This window comes from Petaurus breviceps, unplaced genomic scaffold (assembly GCF_028583685.1).
Source record: "Petaurus breviceps papuanus isolate PSGF00001 unplaced genomic scaffold, PetGlider_PUasm1.0 90692, whole genome shotgun sequence".
Classification (NCBI taxonomy): domain Eukaryota; kingdom Metazoa; phylum Chordata; class Mammalia; order Diprotodontia; family Petauridae; genus Petaurus; species Petaurus breviceps.
The window spans coordinates 6,500,308-6,525,351 of record NW_027187313.1 but is presented as its reverse complement, the minus strand read 5'-3'; the positions used below and the strand labels follow the sequence as shown (position 1 = coordinate 6,525,351).

At 39.7% G+C, this 25,044-nt stretch overlaps 1 long non-coding RNA gene and 1 pseudogene across 1 annotated transcript in view; both read left to right on the top strand.

Moving 5' to 3' along the window:
- The window catches only part of LOC138144198 (uncharacterized), a 50,127-nt gene that overhangs the window by 608 nt on the left and 24,475 nt on the right, over positions 1-25,044 (top strand). The window contains exons 2-3 of the long non-coding RNA XR_011163885.1: positions 1,090-1,146; positions 6,604-6,689. This is a non-coding gene — a long non-coding RNA (uncharacterized lncRNA). The remainder of the gene's footprint in view (positions 1-1,089; positions 1,147-6,603; positions 6,690-25,044) is intronic.
- Positions 16,026-16,126, top strand: LOC138144253 (U6 spliceosomal RNA; annotated as a pseudogene).

Sequence of the window (25,044 nt, the reverse complement as noted above, 5' to 3'; positions counted from 1 at the left end):
AATCTATTTCTATACACACATATATGCATGTACAATATGTATGTATATAGAGATAAGCTCATTGATTCTCACATCTATACCTATCTATACCATTCTCATTGATTTCATGGGTATAGATGTGAGAATCAATGAACTTATCTCTGTATACATACATATTGTACGTGTGTGCATGCATATATAGATAGTGATTATATGTCCCTGTGAGGTACGTCCTATTACTACCCTCTCAATTTTACAGATAGAGGAATTGAGGCTAAGACAGGTTAAGGGCCAAAAAACTAGTCAATGTCTGAGGCAGGGATGTAAACCCAGGCCTTCTTGGCTCCAGGTGCAGCAATCACCTAGTTTCCTTAGAAGAAACATTGTCTTCTGGGAGTTCCTGAGCTGAATTATTCAGTCTGGGCTAGAAGTAAAAGCTGGAGTCCAGAAGAGGATAGACTCTTCATGACCCCATCTGGGGTTATCTTGGCAAAGATACCAGAGTAGTTTGCAATTTCCATCTCCAGCTCATTTTAAGGAATGAGGAAACTGAGGCAAACAGGGTTAAGTGTTCTACCCTGGTCACAAAGCTAGTCAATGTCTGAAGCTGAATTTGAACTCAGATCTTCTTGACCCCAGGCCCAGCTCTCTCTCCACTACACTGCTCAGCTGCCCAAGGAGGATAGGTAAGAGAGCAGAAATGTCCAGGAGAAGGACAGGCTGAGGATGGAAGGAGAATTTGACTTGGAAGGAGAACACAGACTTTTGGGGAAGCAAACAAAAGAGAATTTGTAGCAGGACATTTGGACTTGGGTGTCTAGAAGCAGGCATCTAAGATCAGGGGCTCTTACTCCACCTCTTGGCATGGCCAAAGCTGAACTCTGTAACAACGCTCAACACCTGGAATGGCTGCTCTGTTCATGGTCCATCCCCTCTTGCTTACAGTCAAGTAATTTCTTTTTTTTACTGTAGTCAATAATAAACACAGCTAACATTTTTGATACTGTGGTGCTGGACACTGAGCTAAGTGTTTACAAATATTATCTCATTTGATCCTCACAACCCTGTGAGGCAGGTGCAATTATTATCCTTATTTTTTTTTTTTTACAGTTGTGGAAACTGAGGATAACAGGGAGATTAAGTGACTTGCCCAAGGTCACGAAGCTTGTAAGTATTTTGGGCGAGATTTTAATTTAAGTCTTTCCACTTCCAGGCCCAAGTCTCTATCCACTGCAAAACCTAACTTTTTAAGAACAGTGGCTTTAGGAAGGGTGCCTGCCATAACTACTTATAAATCAAGTCAATCAGCATTTAGTAAGTGCCTGCTTTGTACCAGCTTTTGTATCACTAAGTGCTGGACTTTGAATAGTGGTCTAAAGAATTACAATCTGATGACAACTGTTCCCATCTGGTAAAAGCAGTTGTTTTTGTGGTCTAATCAAGAAATAAACAACTGTTCCATGGGAGAAATACCACTTGAGGGGTAACTGGATGGAGCAATGAATAGAGCACTAGCCATGGAGTCAGGAGGACCTGAGTTCAAATTCGGCCTCAGACACTTGATCACATTTACTAGCTGTGTGACCTTGGGTAAGTCATTTAACCCCAATTGCCTTGCCTTTCCCCCTCCAAAAAAAATTCCACTTGAGCCATGGCCTAGTCATGGTGGAGGGTGTTTTTTTGGAGGGAGGGGCTTACTTATGCTTACTTTGGGGTCTCTCTAATGTTTACTAGTGAAATAGAAAATATTTCCCTCAATGTGATTAATAGCATGACAGAGTCTTACTTGTCAGGGAAGGTTTAGCTTTGTTTCTGCCTGGAAGCCAGGGCCTAAACTAGACTATAGGAACTCCAGAAATCTCTGGAGGCACCCTGATTTAGTAGGATTAGTATAGGATTTAATGTCAGAGGGCCCAGATTTGAGTCCTGCTATTTGCCCATTGCTAATTGTGTGATCAGGAGCAAGTCATTTGAGATTCAGTTTTCTCATTTGTAAAATAGAAATAATGCACTTCTGTCACAGGGATACTGTGGGAAATAGCTTTTAAAATAATGATTATTATTATGTTCCATTGTGAACTTGCATGCCCATGTTGAACTGATACTATACAAAAAGATGCCAACACCTAGAGACAAGATGCATAGTGCCAAGCTAAGAGATGGTACCAGGTGGTAGCTTCACTGCTTAACTTTACTTTTTTTTTTTGGAGGGCAATTGGGGTTAAGTGACTTGCCCAAGGTCACACAGCTAGGTTTTTGTGTGTGTGTGTGTGTGTGTGTGTGTGTGTGTGTGTGTGTGTGTGTTAAGTGTCTGAGGTCTGATCCGAGACCAGGTCCTCCTGACTCCAGGGCTGGTGCTCTATTCACTGTGCCACCTAACCGCTCCAACACTGCTTAACTTTAGAGAGAGAAAAAATATTTGATAACAACTTTTGTGGCAGAGCCACCAATGACATCTTTGTTGCTAAGATGAAATCTCCATATCTGTATGATGCTGAAGTCTTGGGAAGGAAATAAAAATGGGAAAAAATTCCACAAGTGGATCTTTTGCTGTGAACAGGGGTGAATAAGGAGCTAGAGTCTCTGAGAGGTAGGCCTTGACTTAATGGAAAAATTTGCTAACAGTTGAAATGATACAAAAGTATAATGGTTTGCTTTGGGAGGTCATGGGTTTCTCCTCACCTGAGGTCTTCAATCAGAGGCTAGATGACCAGTTATTGGGGAAATCATATGAAATTATGTTAGTAAAGTGCTCTGTAAACTTTAAAGCGCTAGACAAATGTCAGCTCTTAATATTGTATATTACAGAGGAAAATTCTTTTTTTCAAAATAGTTTTTTATTTGAATTTGTTTGAAAATAGTATTTTATTTTTCCCAATTATATATAAGGACAATTTAATTCATTAAAAATTTTTTTTGAGTTCCAAATTTTTTCCCTCCTTCCCTCACCTGCCCCTCCCTAAGATGGCAAGCATTTTGATATAGATTATATATGTGCAATCGTGTAAAACTTATTTCCATATTAATCATGTGAAAGAAAAAACAGGCCAAAAGAAAAATAACCCCAAAAAATAAAGGAAGTGAAAATAGTATACTTCAACTTGCATTCAGACCCCATCAGTTCATTCTCTGAATGTGGATAGCATTTTCCATGAGTCTTTTAGAATTGTTTTGGATCATTGTACTACTAAGAAGACCTAAGTCATTCATAGCTGATCATTATGCAATGTTGTTGATACTGTGTACAATGTTTTCCTGGTTCTGATCATTTCACTTTGCTTCAGTTCATGTAAGTTTTTCTAGGTTTTTTTGACATCTACCTCCTTGTCATTTCTTATAACACAATACTATTCTATCACATTCATATACCACAACTTGTTCAGTCATTTCACAATTGATTGGCATCCCCTCAGTGTCTAATTATTTGTCACCACAAAAATAGCTGCTATAAATATTTTTGTACATGTAAGTTCTTTCCCTTTTTTAATGATCTCTTTGGGATATAGACCTAGTAGTGGTATTACTAGATTAAAAGGTACGCACAGTTTGATAGTCCTTTGGGCATAATTCCAAATTGCTCTCCAGAATGATTGGATCAGTTCACAACTCTACCAACCATGAGTTAGTGTCCTAATTTTTCCACATCTTTTCCAACATTTATTATTTTCCTTTTTTGTCATATTAGCCAATCTGATAGGTATGAGATAATACCTCATAGTTGTAATTTGCATTTCTATAGATGAAATTTCTAAATGTAGAGCATGAAAGGAGCAAGACAGAAGATCCCTGAGAATAAATTTGGAAGTGGATTTTATTACCGAGGGACTCAACATAAATAGGTGTGATTTTACTAGAAGGCTTCAGAGGCTCTGCCAACTTTGATATTTTGGGATTCTTTGATGTATTTTTATGAAAAAAACTGGATGAACTACCTAGTTACTTTTTTCTTCTCTCAACAAGAAATATATTCTACAAAGATTATTCATTTTTCAAGGGAAATGCTAATTACCAGGAGGTGAAGGGCTTAGATTTTTCATTCCATGTGAGGCTCTGTTGAAGGAACCTAATACATTTAGCCTAGAGAAGGGAATTCTTAGTGGTTATGGAAATGGGGGTGGGGAGAAGGCACAAGAGTTGTCTTGAATTTTAAGGGCTGCAGTTGTAAAGAGGCAAATTTAGCCTTGACTTCCTGACAATGTGAGCTGTCTAAAAGCAGAATGGAAAGTAGCAGTTTCCCTAAATTCAAATTCTGGCTCAATAATTTACTATCTGTGTGAATCTGGGTTTTGTTGTTTAGTTGTATCCAACTCTTTGTGATGTCATTTGGTGTTTTCTTGACAAAAATGCTGGAGTGGTTTACCATTTCCTTCTCCAGCCCATTTTACAGATGAGGAAACTGAGGCAAACAGTATTAAATAACTTGCCCAGGGTCACCCAACTGGTGTCTGAGGCAGGATTTAAGTTCATGAAGATGAGTCTTCTTTACTCCAGCCCACTGCTTTATGCACTATGGCAACACCTCCCTGCACCACCAAGATGTGACTTTGGATAAGTCAAGTAAAATCAGCAAATATTTGTTAGGAGCCTACTATGTGGCAGACATTGTGCTAAGCCCTAAGAATACAAAGGCAAAAACTGTCCCTGCCCTCAAGGAGCTCACAATCTAATGGGATGGGGGTAGAAGGAAGACATTATGAAAACGATATAGAAATAAGATCTCTCTCTTTCTCTCTCTCTCTGTCTCTCTCTGTATCTCTGTCTCTGTCTCTCTCTGTCTCTGTCTCTCTCTGTCTCTGTCTCTCTGTCTGTCTGTCTGTCTGTCTCTCTCATTTATTTATCTCAGGCCAATGAGAGGTACTTTTAAGGGAAAGGCACTAACATTAAGGAGGACCAGGAAAGTCCTCTTGAAGAAAGTGGGATTTTAACTGGCACTTGAAGGAATCTAGGGAAACCAAGAGGCAGAAACAAGGAAGGAGAGAATTCCAGGCATGGGAGCAGCAAGAAAAAAATTCACAGAATTTGGAGACAGAGTGGCTTAAGGGAGGAACAAAAGAGAGATTGTGTTTTGTCCTTTTTTGAAAAGGAAATGATGCTGCAGTTGACTTTGATTTGAGTGAGGGAGGGGTGTGCAAGGTCACTAGCCTCACCCTGCCCTTTTAGGCTAAGACCTTTTCAGGTACTCACTTAGAGTGAGATAACACCCATTCAATGAATAGGACTCTGTAAGGAGTGAGTCCAGGGATGACCCCTTTAATGGGTAGAAAAGAAAAAAATTCAAGCTGGGAGGGGAAGACCCTTAGGGTTGATGTTTGAAAGAGAAACAGTAGAATGAATTAGGTTTAAGATTTTGTGAAAGAAGAAAGAAGGAAAGGAAGAAAGAAAGAAGGAAAGAAAGAAAAAGGAAGGAAGGAAGAAAGAGATAGAGAAAGAAGGAAGGAAAGAAAGAAAAAGGAAGGGAGTGAGAAAAAAAGAATGGAAGAAAGGAAGGAAGCAAGAGAGAAAGAGAAAGAAAGAATGAATGAAAGAAAGAAAGGAAGAAAGAAATAAAGAAAGAAGAGAAAGAAAGAAAGAAAGAAAGAAAGAAAGAAAGAAAGAAAGAAAGAAAGAAAGAAAGAAAGGAAGGAAGAAAGAAACCTAGCCAGTAAGTCCCAAGTTAAGTGGGCAGTTTCTGGCCATCAAAACTTACCTTCCTTTGGAGAAGAGAAGGAGAGGGAGAGGGAGAGAACGAGCTGTGTTACCCAGCTACCTGGGTCCCCATTCAGGCAACTTGGTCTACTCACAGGTTGAGTTTATCCTTCATTTTCACAGATCACAGAGTGGATGAGAGTTAGGTGTAAGAGGACTGGAAGGCAGGAATAAGTCAGGTTATGAAAGGCTTTAAAATCAGTGTTTCATATTTAATCCCAGAAACAACAGAGAGCTGCTAGGGTTTATTAAATAGAGAGGGTTAATGTTGACTTGCTCAGACATGTGAGGTAAGGAAGACCACTTTGATAGAGTGGAGGATGGAGTGAGGAGGGACTTGTGACAGGAAGGTCAAACAGCATGCTATTGCCATATTCCCCTCTCCAAATGAAGGTAAAATTTGATGCCAGAAGATGCCCACTTAACTCGAGGTTTCCTTCCTTCTGATGAGGTATGGGCTCTCGGAGCCCCCTGGAGCTCTCCTTGAGTCCTAGAGGTGCAGGCTCTGGGAACCTCCCTTGGACTCTGATTAAGTCTCATCTGATTTGATAATAGTCTCATTTGATGAGGCATTTGCAGGAGACAATAAGCCTTACATTGTGGGCCCAAACCTCAGTTTTGGCATTCCTCTGTTGCTAGACTTCCCATCCTTGAGCCTATCAAAATACCAATCCACCCTTGAACTAGCCTAGCCCACCATTGTCTGTAGTCTCCAGGTAAGCCTCCAGCAACTCCCTATCCTTAATCATCCATTGACCCCATTAACTCCTCCTGAAGACCCTCCCCAAACTCCTCCTCTAGACCACCCCTAGATTCCTTTCGCAACCTTCTATATATAAGACCCCATCTTGTCTCCATGTATGTGAGAGCACCATAGAATGACCTAGCACAGACTTACTCTGAAGAGAACTTTTAATAAATTTTACTTTTCTTTGGCAGAGAGAAGACTTGAGTCGAATTCATTCAGCAGGACCTGGTATATTGGTATTTTGGGGTCTCCAGAGCAACCCCAACCCTCTTTATAGGTAACCTCTTCACTTTGTTCCTTCGTTCCTTCCTTCTTTCCCCCTTGAACCCACATAACTCTGAAGCTCAGAAATTCTGCTGCAATAGGTCCCTGACCAAACTCCACTTCTTGCTGTATTTTGGGCCCCCCTGGCTTGGAGTGAATGTCAATGGTAACTGTTTCTCTTTGGAACATCAACCCTGAGGGTCTTCCCCTCCCTGATTAATTTTTTGGTTTCTTTTTTTTAATTAAAGGGGCTATCCCTTGACTCACTTCTTAAAAGAGTCCTAATTCACTGAATGGGAGTTACCTCACACTAAGTGAGCTGGAAAGACCTTGACTTAAAAAGGACCAAGGTCTCCCATTGCATCCTGTGTCATCTCCAGTCCCCTTGATGAATATCTGGTTACTGGACCCAGATGGTTCGGGAAGAGAAAGTGAGGCTGGTGACCTTGCCATAGCCTTCTTTCCCTCAAATCCAAGTCAACTGAAAGTCATGTCATCATTTCCCTGAAGCCATGGTCCTCTTCAAAAACTAAGGACAGGGGCGGCCAGATGGCGCAGTCAGTAAGTGCGCCGGCCCTGGCGTTGGGAGACCCGGGATCAGTTCCAGCCTCAGATACTTGGCACCCACACAAAATAACTGGCCGTGTAACCTTGAGCAAGTTACTGAACCCCAACTGCTTACAAAACAACAACAACCTAAGGACAAATACAAGCCATAGTCTAAATGGGAGATGATGGCAGTGTCAGGGGAGAAGGGAGGACTTATCTGAGAGATGTTAAGGAGGCAGAATTGGCGGGGCTTGACAATAGATTCAATATGGGGAGTGAGAGAGAGTGAGGAGTTGAGGGTGACACCTAAGTTGGGAAAATGCAGAACTGGGAGGATGATGGTTTCCTTGATACTAGTGAAGTTAGGAAGACTTGGGGAGAAAGTTAATGAGTTTAAAATATCTATGGGTTTAAGACAGCTAAGTCTGAAATGTTCAACAGACAGTTGGAGATGCAAACTGAAGGTCATGAGAGAGGCTAGGGCTGGATGAGCAGATATAAGAGTCATTTTCATAGAGATGATAATGGAATCCATGGAAACTTATTAGAAAGAAGAGGGTCCAGGATAGGACTTTGGAGGGAAACCCATGTTTAGTGGGCATGGATTGGATAAAGGCCCACAAAGGGGACTGAGTTGCTTCCAGACAAGGAAAATCACTTAATCTCTCTGGGTCTTAATGGGGGAGTTGTACTAGCTAATCTCCAAGGTGTAGATCTTTGTTCCTCCAATCTCACTGGAGATTTTTGAGCAGAGCTTGGTTGACCCCTCTGCAAGCATGCTGTAGAGGGGAATTCTTTATCAGGTATGGAATGGTCTAGATGGGGACCATGATCTCTTTCAACATTGAAATTCTGCCCTTCTAGATATTTTAAGTTTGCCTAACAATGGCATTGATTCTTTGTGTGACTGGATAAGTCTTTGTGTTTCAATCAGCTCCCTCCATCATCATCTCTAGTTGTTTAAATATTACTTGTACTTTTAGACCCAGATCAAATTCTATTTCTTCCATGAAGTCTTCCTTGAGCCCTGTAGTTAGAAACTGTTTCATATTCTGGAATTATACGTTGTAGGTCTCAAGCATTTGCCATTTTCTTCCTTTCTTTGTATAATTGTCTTAACTCTCTTAACTGAATTTCCAACTACTCTTTGCACGATGCCTAACAGAGCAATGGAATGAGCATTGAACCAGGTGTCAGGAAATGTGTGTTCTAATACTCCTTTGCCACCACGTGGGGAACCTTGGACAAAGTTATCTCTTAGTTTCCTACCTATAAAAAGAGGAAATTGGATGAGATGATCTCTAAAGTCCCTTCTATTTCTGAAAGGTCTCAATTCCAAGAACTATTTCTTGAGTTACTTGCATATGTTTCTGACATTTGGAGCTAGAATAGTTCCTCTGAGTGTGGGTGTGGGTATGGGTGTGTAGAGGGTAACTTGTGTATGTTGCTGAAAATCCTGTTATCAGTGTATTGCAGCTGGATATAAAACCCAACCAAAGGCCATCCTCTCTAGAGTGAACTCATGAAAGGTTTTCTGAATCCAATAGGAAAAAAATGGGAAGTGTCATAGATACCCTACCACGCTCCACTTTTAAGTCCTTATTTATTTATTTTTAAAGCAATCAGGGTTAAATAACTTGCTCAAGGTTACACGGCCAGTTATTTCTGGGTGTGGTGCTGAGTATCTGAGCCTGGATCTGATCCAGGTCATCCTGACACTGGAGCCGGTGCTCTTACTCGCTGAGCCACTTGGCTGCCCCTAAGTCCTTATTTATTAATAGCTAACATTTATTGCAAAATAATTTACACACATTATCACACAATAGCTTGCATTTACATCGTGCTTTTTAAGGTTTTCAGAATACCTTTATATATTATCTCATTTGATCCTTATAACAACACTGAAAGGTAGATACTATTATTATCTTCTATAAAAACAACAATAATAGCTAACATGTATAATAAAGCTTACTGTGTGCCAGGTACTGTAGCTTGACAATAATTATCCCATATGATTCTCACAATAGTCCCCTGGGTAAGTACTATTGCTATCTTCAACAACAACAACAATAACAGCAGCAGCTAATGTTTATACAGTGCTCATTGTGTCGGGCACTGGGCTAGGTACTTCATAATTATTATCTCATTTGATCCTTACAACAACCTTGGGAGTAGGTTTGGTTATTGTGATCTCCATGTTGCCAATGAGGAAACTGAGGCAAATAGAGTTTAGTGACTTGCCTAGGGTCACAGAGCCAGTAAGCGTGTAAGGCAGAATTTGGACTCGGATCTTCCCACCTGTGAGGTCATCGCTCTCTCCCCTGTGGTAGCTAGTATTCCTTTATGTGCTGTGCTTTTGTTTTTTTAGGTCGTTTGAGAATCTTTTTTTTTTTCTGTTGATGGAAGGTGGGATGTTTGAGGTGAAGAAGAAGAGAGGAGATGAAATTTCCAGAAATCCCTTGGAGGCAACTCTTGAAAGCAGCTGGTAAATGTACAGAATGCTAGGCTTTGGACTTGAGTTCAAATCTGGTCTCGGACACTTACTAGCTGTGTGACCCTAAGCAAGTCACTTAACCTCTGTCTACCTCAGTTTCCTCAAGTGCAAAAATGGAGATAATAGCACTTTTCTTGCAGGGTTATTGTGAGGATCAGTATGATAATATTTGCAAAGCTCTGAGTACAGTGCCTGGTATGTTTTAGGTGCTATATAATTGTTTATTCTCTTCCCTTTTCTCTCTTCCCCTTCCTGTTAAATGGCAACAAAAACGATAAAAATTCTGCTCTCTTCACCTCATATAATTGTGTGCTTTTGAGTAATTGTTGAATTTGAGACATTTGTTATTTGAGTTATTTATTGTAGAGTACTGTATCAACAATGAAGTGGGCTATTTGCCAAAACATGTGAAAAGCTTTCAACAGACTAAACATTTTGGTGTTATAATAATGTTTGATATGACAGGACTTTATTTGTGGTAGCAATTAAATAAAAAAAGCTCAACAACTACAAAATAAACCAGTTCATAAAATTAAGGTGGTTCCACTATTGTCATCGATAAAATTTCAGAAATTGGCATAAACTGGCCAGAAATTGACCAAAATAGAGAAAGCAATCATGGATCTGGGGTGATGGAGATAAGCTGAGACCTGGATTCTAGTCCTGATTGGCTGTGTGACCTTAATTCAGTCCCTTCAACTCTTTTGGTCCAAGATTTTGCATCTGTAAATCAGGTGAAGATAGATGATTTCTATGATTTCCTTCAGTTTGAAAATTTTTAAGTCTATGAATCTAATACCCCTTCCCACCATAGAAGTCCATGACATTATTATCCTAGGGATTGTATTTAATACACCACCAATACCTAGAGTTATGCTATGTACCAAATGAGTGCATTTGAGGTATCCTGTTAGTATCAAAAACAAAACAGAGAATGTTATTCTATCTGGATGTCAAATCTATACCTGGAATGCTATTTTTAGTTTCTGCTGCTTTATTTCAGGAAGGATATAATGAATATTTCATTTAGAGAAGAATCCCCAAAGAGGAAATTCAAATGATAAAACCGAATAAATAGAATGTTAATGATTAATTAGTTATTAATAATTAGATAATTAACAGAAGGTCCTGAAAGCTGATGGAAAAGTGATGGTTAGAAAGGGTCTTGATAGAAATTTCTAAAGTTGAGAAGTGTATTTTATATATGCTTATTTACGTATTTATCTCTCCTAATTTATGCATGCTAGCTCTCCTAATAGAATGTAAACTCCTTGAGGGAAAGGATGGTTTCATTTCTGTCTTTGTATACCCAGTGTTTAACACAGTACTTGGCACATAGTAGGTTCTTACTATGTGTTTGTTGAGAGGCTTCTCTCTGTTAAATATTTCTCATTTATCCCATATAGAGCTTGTTTGTACACAGCTGTTTACGTGATATTTCCCCTATTAGATTGTGAACTCCGTAAGGGCAGGGATTGTCTTTTGTTTCCTTTTGTATCCCTAGTATTTAGCACAATGCGCAGCACATAGTAGGCATTTATTACTATTACTAGCTAAAATTTATATAGTGCTTACTATGTGCCACTTCACTGTGCTCAGCACTTTACAATTATTATCCAATCTGATTCTCAAAACAATCCTGGGAATCTTTCAGATGATTCGGTGAGGTCAAATGACTTGCCCAGGGTCACATAGCTATGAAGTGTCTGAATCTGAATTTGAACTTAGGTCTTCCTTAACTAGCTGCCCTATATAAATGCTTATTGACCGACTGATTGATGGAGAGTGATGAGGTGGAGGCATAGATAAAGCATGTGAAGATGGGAAAAATGGTGAGCATAGGTTGGAGCTGTAGATGAGGAGAAGTCATGTATAAGTTTTACTGAAGACTGGGTAAGATGGAGAACTGGAGAGCAGGAAGGTGGATATGAGGATATGATAAAGGCAGGGCTAACGTGTGTCTGTGTATAAGATAAACGTGGTTCTGTTCACGAAATGCTAAAATAGGAGGGAAGGGCTGGCTTTTGAAACTTAAGTAAATAAGTTTAGGGGAAGTAGGAACAAAATCCTACTTTGCCTAGCGGGTGATAAACTTAACGATTCCCTCAAGTGGTAGAACTGGTAGGAAATAGAAATGAACAGTTTTATAAATGACAGACCTGTAAGTGATCATGAGGAGAAGGTGGGTATTGCTTACTCTTTAAGGCTGACCCTGGGGAAAAACAACCAGGTCTTTCCATTGGCTCTCTTGGCAACAAAACCCTGGGCTGAACTGACCATAGGCTGACCTAGAGTCAACTTCAGGTGCTGCAGGAAAAGAGAGAGAGACAGATGTCCTAAATTAAAAAAAAAAAAAGGAAAAGAGTAGTTTGTAAACTAGAAACTAGTGAACTTGACAGTGAGTCCTGGGGGGCAGTTTGGGAACGGATTATTGAAGAGATGGTACGTGAACATGTTGCCAGGGAAGTGTCAGATCCCTTGAACTCCAGAGTTCTGATCTGTAGTAGGACTGATACTGTTTGGGTATCTGGGCTAATCCAGGTACTAATATGGTGACCCCTCTAGGGATAAGGGGCCACCAGGCTACCTACAGAGGAGTGAACTTCACATCAGGAACAGAGCAGGTCAAAGGCTTCCATGCCTATCAGTAATGGATTGGACCAATGAGTGGCCCTTGTTTTTCCATCTTGGGAAAGACAGGGAGAACCAATCTCAAAAAGAAAACAAAGTGAAACAAACAACCCCCCTCCTCCCAAAGATCCAGCATTAGTTTGTCAAAGAAGGCTTCTAACGGATATGTCAAGAGGATGCTATAGATAATAGTTTATTTTTTGTTTGGACTATATTTACATGTAATTTGTTTTATAAAATCACACAGCTAATAAGATACATTATAGTATAGTCGAAAGAACACTGGATTTGGAGTCAAATCCTGACTGTCACTTTTTTTTTTAAAAGCAATTGGGATTAAGTAACTTGCTCAAGGTTACATGGCCAGTGGTTTTGTGTGGCTGTTAAGTATCTGAGGCTGGAACCGATCTCAGGTCTCCCAACTCTGGGGCTGGAGCTCTTATTCACTGTGCCACCTGGCCGCCCCCCGACTGTCACCTTTGATCAATGTGACCTTGGGTAAGTCACATCCTTTTTAAAATTTATGGAATAAAAGATGTAGTTTAACTAGGTTTTAGCAAAGGATTTGATAAAGAATCTTAAACTATTTTTGGTAAAAAGAAGCAAAGAAGTTGATGTGGCATTAAATGTAAATTAAATGTATTCAGTGATATGGATTCAATGTTTGGATTGTGATATGGATTGGTTGAATGTTTGGAGACAAAGAGTTATTGTTAACACTTCAGTGTCAGCTTGGCAGTAGTCATTCTGTAGAGCGCCCCAGGGTTATGTACTTGGCTCCTGACTGTTTAACATTTTTGTCAATGTCTTGGGCAAGGGCTCAGATGACATGCTCATCAAATTTGCAGATGCTACAAAGCTGGGAGGAACAGCAGACACGCTGGGATGACACTGGTGTGTCAGGATTCACAAAGACCTTGACAGGGCAGAGCATTGAGTCAAATCAAATAAGATCCAATTCAATAAAAAACTGTAAAGTCTCAGACTTGTATTTGAAAAAAATAATTATAGATGCGTTTGTACCTGCACACAAATGCAGAATGGGGGAGGCAGGAAATTTTATTTGATAAAGATCTTGGGGTTTTAGTGGATTGTGAGCTCAATACAAATCATCAATGGATATGGTCATCAAAAGAGCTTGTGGACCTTGGGTCGCATTGAGAAGCATAATTTCCTGAAATGCAGTGCTCTGCTATGGCCAGACTCTATCTAGAGTATCATGTTCTGTTCTGAACATCACCATTTAAAGAGGAAATTGATAAGCTGGATGCAGAAGGCTGGAGAATGGTGAAGGGTCTTGAGTTCATTTCATTTGAGAATCAGTTAAAGAAATTGGGAGAGTTTTGTCTGGAGAAGACTCACAGGGGAATATGAGGGTTATTTTCAAGTACCTTAAGGACTATCCTATAGAAAGAGGGATTAGATTTATTCTATTTGGCCCCAGAGAAAAATTAAGCCATGAGTGGAAATTGAAGAGAGGCCCATTTGATCTTAATGCCAAGGAAAAACTCCCTAACCATTAGGGCTGTCTAAAAGCAGAATGAGCCACCTTGGGAGGTGATGGGTTCTCCCTCATTGGAGGTTTTCCAGTGGAGACCACATGACCACTTGTTGGGCATGCTATGCAGTTACCCCTTCCATATCATGACTTTCCCCATTGCGGTTTCCATATATGGTGGGTTGACATAAGAAATTAAAGGGGACTTTTTTGAGGAAGTTTGTGGAAGCTACAGTTGACAGCAAAGGCCAGCAGATAACACAGAAAAAGTTTAGAAACTCAGAAATGGATAAAATATATCTATAGCATTTTTACTTAACATTTACTTACACATAGCCTATGACCAAATACTTAACCAACATTTTACAATAAGGTACTGTAAATACCCCATAAAGAAAAAAAAAAATTCAGACTTCTTGGATATGAAGGGAGGGCCAAAATTTTTATGTGGATTTTCTGGATTGTGGGGATGCTTTGCCCCTAACCCCTATGACGTGGAAGGGGTACCTGTAGTAGAAATTCCTTTCAGATATGACTTGGACTAGACAAGCCTCCTAGGTTCCTTCCAGCTCAAATTCTGTGATTTCGTGACTCAAACTTGTTCAGAGTTACTTTGCTATCCTAATGCCATGAGACCTCCAGGTTGATTATAGGTATTCTGAGAAGGCATTTCCTCTGTCCCCCCCCCCCCCCCCCCCCCCCCCCCCCCCAACTCCCAACCGCTAGCTCCAATTTAAATTCATTGCTTTTCAATTTTGGCTTCCTACTTGTAAACAGATTGTGAGTGTCTGCCTCCAGACTAGTGATTATATTTATTCCCTTACTATTAGATTTCTGTTTAGACTTTCTTTTCTTAAACTATCCATTCCTGCACAAATCACTCTAATTATGAAAGCTTCTTTTACTTGAAATAAAAGCAGCAATAATTTACCCTTTTCAGAAACAGTTTTTAATGTAACTTTCAAAATATCTTCATGGCAGTATCCATGATGCCAGGAGATTGTTGCTTTCATGGCTGAAAGTCCTAAGTATGGAAGGGGTGACGGTGAGGTCTAGGAAATCCTTTGACTTCTGGTTAAATAATCAACACGCTTCTTTTCCTCTTTTTCTTTCCGCCCTCATCACAAATGTATTACCCCCTGTCTTTAGTAAGTTTTAGAGAGATGATAATTAAACCCAAGAGCTTTGGGAGCTAGGTTGGTAAGGGATGGATTGAGGTCTTGGTAGGTACTCTGATTATGTCATTGGGAAGAGAAATGTCTGTTTTCAGTCTCTGTGTTCAGCTAACATCCAGTTCCAAATTTTGCTCTTAAAGTTTTTTTTTCCCCCTGGGATAGCAATAGCAAGTATAAACTGGGAAGTCTTAATGTTCAGAGGACTTGGGGGTGCTTCCACTCCCGGTTTTGTTCTCAGTGTAAACAGTGTCTCTGGATTTGAATGTTTTTCCAGCATAGCTCTGTGGGTGGTCGGCAGTAGGCATCTCTGTGGTTCCATTTGTTTGCTTGGTTGAGGATGGGTTTATAGTAAAAGTCTGTTGTGTACACCTCATCCTATAGTCACATCGAATATGGAAATACATTTTTTTTACTTTTGTCAGTGAAACTCCTGGGAAATGCCAGATCATTCCACTTAGCACATCCACCCTTGGCAAAAACCTCTGTGAATAATGTAGGTGGTTCATGTCTCATGCCCTGAAGGCCCAGAAACTAACTCTGAAATGTGCTTCCTCTACCAGTTCAATGAGTCAGAATACCATCCCTGCCACAATTTCCTAAGCCCCAGGTAAATAATACCTCCCTAGATCTGCCCATTCATACCTGGGCAAAGAAAACCTCTGCCACAGTTGTGATGATGATGATGATTCATAGGCGGCTATCCACTTACAAAAACGACTACTGACCTGATATCCTTATATACATATGCCTAGTTTCCTCTCTAATAGACCAGGAAAATGACAGACATGTGTGCCTTCCTTCCCCTATTTCTTGAAGCCTCTGTGGCATGGGGGCAGCTGCTTTTTCTTTTAACCTTTCAACGCTTCAGATACCTAAACTTCTAGTGGAGAAGATGGGACTTGACCTTAAAGGATAAGTATGATTTGCTTATGTGGAGGGGAGCTGGGAATACATGACAGGTTGGGGAATGATAGGCATAAACATGAAGATACACACTGAAAAAACAGAATAGAGACTGGTCTTAGATTGGTATGATACAGAGAAGATTAGCATGGTCCCTGCGCAAGGATGACATGCAAATTTGTGAAGAGACTGGTCTTAGTAGAGAAGAGGTTTCATGCTAGGGGAGGTCTTTTTTGAAGGGAAGGGGAGTTTGGTCTGGGCCCATGGTTTCACTGATCTGGACTGTTCTGGATAAGGAAACTCCCAGTATTTGTACAGAGAGCACTCCATCTGTCACTTACCCAGGGTTAAACAACCAGTGTATGTCAGAGGCAGGGCCTCCTGATTCCAAGGACAGTTTTCAAGCCACTATGGTGAAATTAAAAAAAAATCAATTAACTCCTCTCTGGAGTAGTCATGGGAAATAAATGAGGACAGGTAAGGGGTTTTCAGTTAAAGAAAAGTCACAGGAGCCAAGAAGACAGATTTAAATGGGTTGTTGTGGGCAATTCTAGATATCTAAGCAGAGGAATTCTGGAAAGTTTGTGTAGGATAAATTTTGGAGAAGACAAGAGTCAGAGAAGAGGTATAAAAGTATAGCAATAATAAAGGTGTGAAGAGTTGGGGGGACATCCAGGAAGCTATGACAATAACCAACATGGATCACCATATCATCCTAGGCCCCCTTTTCTTTCCTTTCTACACTCTCGGTGATCTCATCTGCTTTCATCAATTCAAAAGATCATCTCAGTGTAGATAACTCCTAGACCTATCTCTACAGTCCTAATCTATCTCCTGAGTTCTCCTTCCTCACAACTGATGATCTGATGGATATCTTCAATTGATGTTTTGTTGTAATCTCAAACAGATCTTGTCCAAAATAGATGTCATTAGCTTTCATCATCATCCCACCTGATCTCCTAATTTCTTTATTTCATTTCTGTTGAGGGCATTACCATCCTTCCTAGGTTCACAATCTTGTAGTCACCCTTGACTCTTCACTCTCCATTACCCTCCATATCCAATCACTATGATATACAAACTCTCTTGAATCTATACCCCTCCATCTACCCACATAACCAGTACCCTTTTCCAGCCCTTCTCGCCTGTCACCTGGATTATTACAATAGCTCCCTAATTAGTCTTCTTTTTTCAAGTATCTCTTGTCTCTAACCCATCTGTGAAATTCCTAAAGTGGAGATCTGACCACGTCCCTCCATTGCTCCCGAAGATTCAATGACTTCCTATTGCCTCTAAGATAAAATACAAACTTCTTTGTTTGGTTTTTAAGGCACTTAACAATCTATCTCCAGCCTATCTTTCCAACTTTATTTCATATGCTTCCTTTAACCCATGCTCTATATTCCAGACAAATTGCCCCACTTCCTATTTCAAGAAAGACATTTATAAGCTAGAGAATAATCATAGGATCCCAGCTCTTGAGCTGGAAGGAACCTCACTCAGTCCAACCCCCTCATTTTACAGATGAGAAAACTGAGTTTAAATGACTTGCCCAAGGTCTCAAAGGCAATTCTTCTGAACCAATTTACCTCTCCACCAGAGGAGGGTAACAATGAGGGTGGAGTTCTATGTTATATGTGAACTGGTTAGAGGAACCCAGGCTGTGTAACCTGAAAAAGGGAAGACAGTATTTGAAGGGCTCTCAAGTGGAAGAAGGATCAAAATTTTGGTTTGCACCAGAAAACAGAAGTAGGAGTAATATTTGGAAATGGAAAGAGACAAGTTTAGATTTATTGTAAGAAAAAACAAAACTTCCTATTAGAATTATCAGGAAATGAAATGGGCTGCCTCAGGAGGAGCCAGTCAACTCACATTTATTATATAAAGAAACATTACATAAACAAACTTAATAGTGTCTGTTATGTTCTGGGTACTGTGGTAAGTACTGGAGATAAAGAGAAAGGCAAAAATAGTCTTTACTCTCAGGAATCTCAGAGTCTAATGAAGGAAATATTTTTGCAAAAAATTGTATAGAAACAAGATAAATACAGCATAAATTGGAGATAAGCAATAGAAGAAAGGGATCAACAGTGAGGAGAACTGGGAAAGCCTTCTTGCAGAAAACAATGTTTTAGCTGAGACTTGAATAAATAGGGGAAGCCAGAAGGTAGAGACAAGGGGAGAAAGAGATATAGACCTGGGAGATAGCCAGTGAAAATATTTGGAATTGAGAGATGGAATGGTCTTTTTGAGGAATAGCAAGGAAACCGGTATCACTGGATTGAAAAATATATGAAAGAGGTAAGAGTAGTGTAAGGCATAAGAAGACTGGAAAAGGGCCAAGTTGTGATGAGCTTTCAATTCCAAAAGGAGGACTTTATCTTTGGCATTGATGGCAATAGGAAGCCATTGAGTAGGATGGTGAACAAGGTTCAGACCTGTCCTTGAGGAAGATCACTTTGGTAGTTGAATGGATGAGATAGTGATTTCCTCCTCACTGGAGATCTTCAAGCAAAGGCTGGGTGATTCCTTGATGGGTGAGTTGTAAGAGGGATTATTCTTCAGGTCTGGATTTGTCTAGATCAGAATGGGGAACCTGAGGCCTCCAGGCCACATGTACGTAGCCTTCTAGATCCTTGGGTGTGGCCTTTTGACTGAGTCCGAGTTTTATAGAAAAAACATTTTATTAAGGGAATTTGTTCTGTGAAGTTTGGATGCAGTCAAAGGGCCACATTTGAGGACCTAGAGGACCACACATAGCCTTGAGGCTGCAGGTTCCCCACCCCTGGCCTTCTTCCATCTTTCAGATTCTGTGATGCTGTAATTCACATGTAGGTGATAAGCAATGTACAAACTATGGCATCAGGGTAATGAATGTAGAGAAGATGGTGGCAGTGAACAATACTTTGAAAGAGGAATTGGGAGGACTTGTTGAAAGACTGCATATAATGATTGAAAGAGATGGCAGAATCAAAAGGGATTTAAAAATTTCTAGCCTGGATTACCAGGAATGTGGCAGTGCTATTGGCTGAGTTAAGAAGTTTGGATGAGAACCTATTTAGGAGGGCTCAGTAATGAGTTAGCTTTGAGAATGTTGGGTTTCTGGTGAGGGCAGGATCAAAGAAATGTCCTACAGATCCAGTTACAAGTGTAGAACAGGAATTCAGGTGGAAAAAAAAAAAAAAGGTCTGGAGATACAGATTTGGTAATCATCTTCATTGAAGATGATTCACTCCCCCCTTCCCCCCTTCTATACAAGTCAAAGGTGTATTTTGTGGCCTTTCCTTCTTAAGCCAAACTTAAGTGAAATAAAAGAATCTGGCCCCAAGGTGCAGCCACTTAAGATGTTGAGGGGATTCCACCACATTATAAACACTTTGGGAAGTTTATAATTTTATTAAGAGGAGGATGGTTCTCCCAATCCCTAATCCAAGGCCAGCCCTTTATTTTACAGAGCACATTTTAAATCAGAGCTTGAAGGGTTTATTTTGATGACATCTTTTGTTGTCACAACATATAGCACATAATCGCATAGTCAAGGGCATGTTTGCTAACAAAGGAAAAATGTACTTCATTGTCTATGTGAATTCTTTCTTACAAATTCTGGATAATTCTCACAATTTCCTCATGACTTCAGCACAAGATTGTTGAGTTATTTCTTCTAATCCTGGATGATGCCCAGGAACTTATGCAAGGAACTTCCTGCTAGGGCTGTCTATCTCATTATGAAATTCCACTGTTCTGTGCTATGACTTATTATTTGAAGAAAGCACTTATTTGGGGACGATAGAGGTGGCAGGAGAGATCCTGGCTTACAAGTTCAGATTTTTAAAAATTGTATAGGCCTTCTTAAGGCTTCTATTTTGTAAAGAAATAGTACCCTTTCTTAGTCTTCTTTGAGTACTTATTTATATTGTACTATGTTCTCTGTCACTTTTCTTGATTTTGCTGTGTGGTCTTCATTTTCTCCTCCTCCACTATGCCCAGAAGCCAAGGCTTAACACTATCTATTTCTGGTGATCTCACATGGGCAAAGTGACTGCTAGAAGGAATCCAAAAATTATCGCCAACAATTATGAAATCTTGGGAAAAAAACTGAAGACCAGAGAGGCCCAGTTTGTGTTTTCTTTGTTGTTGACTATTGAAGGGAAGGGATATAGAAGAGAAAAATCAGTTTGGAAGGTGAACAGCTGGCTAAGAAATTGATGTCTGAGAAGGGGATTTGGGCTCACAGACTATGACTTGAAATGTGAAGATGATAGATTTCTTATATAGAGAGAGTATCCCTGGCAAAAGATGGTCAGGTATATTTGCAGTTTGCCTTAAGAATTGAAACAAAAGGATTTCAAATTTAAAAAAAAGATGCAAGAGGGAGAAGACTGGGAATATCCTACCAAATTATTTGTCATCGAGAACAGATACAAAAAATGAGGAATAGCGGTTGAGACATGCAGATGTTCACAAACAAAATCCAAGAAAGGAAACAGTAATAAAACTCCTGGCCTCAAATATCCTTAATAAATGTCCAAAGTTTGAATAATGAGCAAGAGGAAGAAGAGGTCAATTTGACTTCATAACTATCCCTAAGACCTGATGGAATGGAACACATCATGAGACCATTTCTCTGGATGGGTATTCCTTAGTTAACAGAAACAGGATAAATGTGGGGTGGGGTAGCATTGTATATTAAGAAGGTATACTCCATGAGGAAATCTAGGAACCAGAGAGTAGTAAAAACATTTGGGTGAAGGTCAGTGGAGGAAGAAACAGAACTGATTTTGTCATTGGCATATACTATAGAACACCTAGACAGAGGGAAGCAATAGATGAGAAATTTGAGATCACAAGCCTGATACAGAGGCATGAAACAGAAATGTAAGTAGGAGAACTTTAATTACTCCACTGGCATTGACCGCTGCTCTCCTCTGCCAGAAACAGAGTAGCTAATCATTTTTTGAGTTGTCTTAGCCCCAGTTTCATCCTTCAAAAGGTGGAGTTACCAACCAAAGGAAATTCTATTATGAATCTGATTTGAATTAACACACAGGAAGAACTACATTTATCTTTTCCACATTGTGAGGGTGAGGGATATTGCACCCCCATGATATGGAAAATCTGTGTAAAATTTTTTGGCCCTCTTTTCATACCAGAGAAGAAGTCTGAATTTTTTATTTTATGGGTGTTTACAGTACCTTATTGTAAAATTTGGGTTGATATGATACAATCCTATGCATGTATTTTATGTATTTCTGAGTTTCTAAACTTTTTCTGTCATCTATTGGCCTTCACATGTCATCTGCAGCTTCCACAAAACTCCCCCAAAATTCCTATTTAATTTCTTATGCTGACCCAAGATATATTGAAACTGTGATGGGGAAAGTCCCTATGTGGAAGAGATAACTATAGTTTCCAGGCTGGAAATAATAGAAGTGCTTGGAAAAAGTAACCACTCCTTCCTAGAGTTTGTGATAGAAGAGAAGAAATCTGGTTGTGATTGGAACTGCATCCTAGATTTTGGGAAAGCAAATTTAAAAAGTTTCAGGGGAAATTTAGGTAGGCTATGGACTTAATGGACTTAAATGCTATAAAGTCAACCCATGAAATATGGGTTGTGTTAAAAAATGGAATTCTGAAGTAACAAAGAGTAACAATTCCAATTAGAAGGAAAAATGGGATTTTTCTGAAGAAACTCTTGTGGATACACAACTTAGAAAATACATTCAGAAATGCATGCATATATATAATACAATTAATAAATTTATATGTATAGAAATATATGTGTATACCCACTATATATGTATACATACACATATGTGTATACACAATGTATATATGCATACACACATATACAAATACACACATACACGTGTATGTGTGTATTTGTATATGTGTGTGCATGTGTATGGAAACAAGACCAGGTAGCAGAGGGTGAAATAAAGTCATAGAATTATTCTACAAAATGGTCACCAGGAATGCTACAGCTCAGAATGACTTGAGGCTGTTAAGGTGTAAAGCCAAGCATGAGCAGCTTTCCAGAGGACTGCTGCTGTGAACAGCTTTCAAGATTCTGATTACATAGTATAGTGAACTCTCTATTCAATAACAAATCAGAGCAAAACATTCCTAGAAAATCAAGGTACAGCATTTACAATGTTACAGTTTATCACAGAAAATCAAAATACAGCATTCACCATGTCACAACTCACCAACTTATCACTAAAATGGCCACAGAGTTTTAAACAAAGTACATTCATTTAGTTAGTCACAAAATCCTTAATTCCATCACAAAGTACAAAAGTCAAAGTTCTCTACCCCTAGGTCACAGTAAATCATAATCTTCTCAGTCAGTACACAGTATCCAAGCAAAGTCTTCTTTCAGCTTGACTTGAGACTGGCTCTCAGCTTCCATGTTTCCTCTTCCATGGTCCCAGCTCCAATTGTCACCTGGGTTCAAAGACAGGCAGCTCCCCGTTCCTTGTCCATCTGCTTGTCCAGTTCTTCATCTAGTTCCCGTTCCATATTGAAGTTCACAGTGTTCAGTCCACCTCAGGTCCTTCACAGTTGCTGTTTCTGGGAAGACAAAGCTTAACAGAGCTACAATAATATCCATACACATTGCCGGCACCATCATCAATTCACTCTCTGCCTATGAAATCAACTCAGACCCACCAGCAAGGTCTGAAAACTCAACACAAATCATCAACATAGAAATCAACACAGACCCACAAACAAGGTCCAAGAGGTCAGCACAAATCATCAGTGAAGTTCCAGGACCTCCAAAACCCTCGTCCAGGACTTCGGTAAACATATAACCAGAAAATCCTCTTTCAGGGCTTCCAATAAGGTCCTAGGGTTTCTGTACAAAGTATCACAAACAAACATCAACACAGACAGAGCAGACAAACAGAGGGCCGGGATACCACAAGTTTTCTCCTTCTTGACTCTGCCACCACAAGAGTCCTCTTCTCAGTTTTTCTGTCTCTAGCCCTGGGGCTTCCTTATATAGTCATCAGCCCCTCCCCAGGAGTTCACAAATTCTAGGGTTCACGAGTTGTGGGGTTCACATATTCTGTTTCTTAACAGATTTGATACAAGGCTCAAGAGAAACTTGAACTGAAACAAGGTGTGAACTACTTCTGTGCTTGCCATTTATACAAAGGAACTTCAACATAAGAAAAGGGGTTTTGAATTGCTTTTGTGGCTATATTAGGAGAAAAAGAGGTACCAAAAAAGGAGTAGGGCCTTTGCTTGGGGTGGGTGGGATGATGATAACTGACAGGAGAGAGAAGACAGAGCTGATTAATTGCTATCATCTGTTTTCTCGGATAAGAAAATGACTTTTGCAATGTAAATGACAAGAAAGAGGGGACTCACAAGGAGCTGATAGTCCAGTTAAGTTTCATAGTATTTTATTTTTTTCCCCCAGTTACATGTCAAGAAAATTTTCAGCATTAATATTTACAATATTGATACTCCAGTTAAGCATGGAACTAGAAAGAGAGCACCTCCAGCATCTTGGTGAATTCCAGTTTTCTGGCCAGTTGAACTCCAATGTTGGGTCCTCAGAGCTGGCAGATTATGAACCATTAAAAAAAAAGACCATGGAAAACAGGAGAGATTAAGGAAAGATGAAAGAAATGAAGAAATTAGGCAAGAGTAAAGAAAGACAAATGTTCAGATTTTCAGAAGAGGAAACAGAGTTTTCAACTGTTAAGCTAGTGAGGTTGACTTTGGTTCCTAGGAAAATTCTTGATCATTGAAGAAAAGGTTGATAAATATCCAGGAAGGAAAGCAGCAATTATTACAAAGAGCCAACATAACTTCATTTTGAACAAGTCCATCATTTCCTTTTTTGAGATGATTGTTAAATTATTAGATAAGGGGAATGTTGTGGATGTTATTGACCAAGATTTTTGCAAAGCTTTGCATGAAGTTTTTCCTATGGGGGTACAGAGAGATGTAGATTATGCAACAATACAATTAGATTCAGAGGTGGTGGGATTGTCAGGTTAACAAAAATAACTATTAATGGTTCAATGCCAGCATGGCAGGAAGTTGTCAGTGGAGTACAAAAGGAGTTTATGCTTGACCCTGAGCTTTAAAAAGCATTTTTATAAATGAGTAGGGGAAAAAAACCTTATAGTTGGCATGCTCCTCAAATTTTGCAGAAAACAAAAAACTGGATGAAAGAGCTAACACTCTTAGACTTAAAGAGTCAGCATCCCAAAATATCTTCACAGGCTGACACTGGGCTGAATCTACTAAAATGAAATTCATTAGGGAATAAATGTAAAGTCTTATACTCAGTCATTTAGTCAGCAATTCTTTATTAATCTCCTACTATGTGGCAGGCACTATACTAAATGCTCGCGACACAAAGAAAGGCAAAAACAGTCACTACTCTCGAGGATCTCACAGTCTAACGGGAGAGACGATATGCAGGCAAATGTGTTCAGCAACCTATATATAGGATAATTTAGAAATGGTGGATTTGTTGTTCTTTATTCTCAAAGAATACCAAAGTGACATCACTATGTGAGAGTCAAGGTACAGTGAGTGTGTCTGATTGTGACCGATCCGACCAAAATGAGCTTGGAAGGTTCTACTGCAGGTTGGGCATAAATAATCCATGGGAACTTTTGGAGCGGAGATGCCTCAAAATTTGTGCATCTCATGTTTCCTTTGAGCTACTGCAATTCTGCTTTGCTCGTAGAGCACAGTGCCTTCTTGGGTGAGGCACACCATGCTGAGCGGTCCTGTGCCAGCGTCTCCCATGTCTCACAATAGACTTCAGAGTTCTTCAGAGAGACCTTGAGAGTATCCTTGTATGGCTTCTTCTGACCTCCGAGTGAGCGCTTGCCTTGTGTGAGTTCTCTGTAGAATAGTCTTTCAGGTAAACGTATGTTTGGCATTTGAATTTAGAAATAATCAACAGAAGGAAGGCACTAGAATTAAGGGGTTAGGGAAAGTCTTCCTGTACAAGATGGGCTTTTAACTGTAACTTAAAGGAAGCCAAGAAAGCCAGGGGCAGAGGTGAGGAGAGAGAGCCTTCTACATATGGAAGATGGTCAGAGATTATGCCCAGCATTGGGAAATGGAGTATCTTGCGTGAGGAACA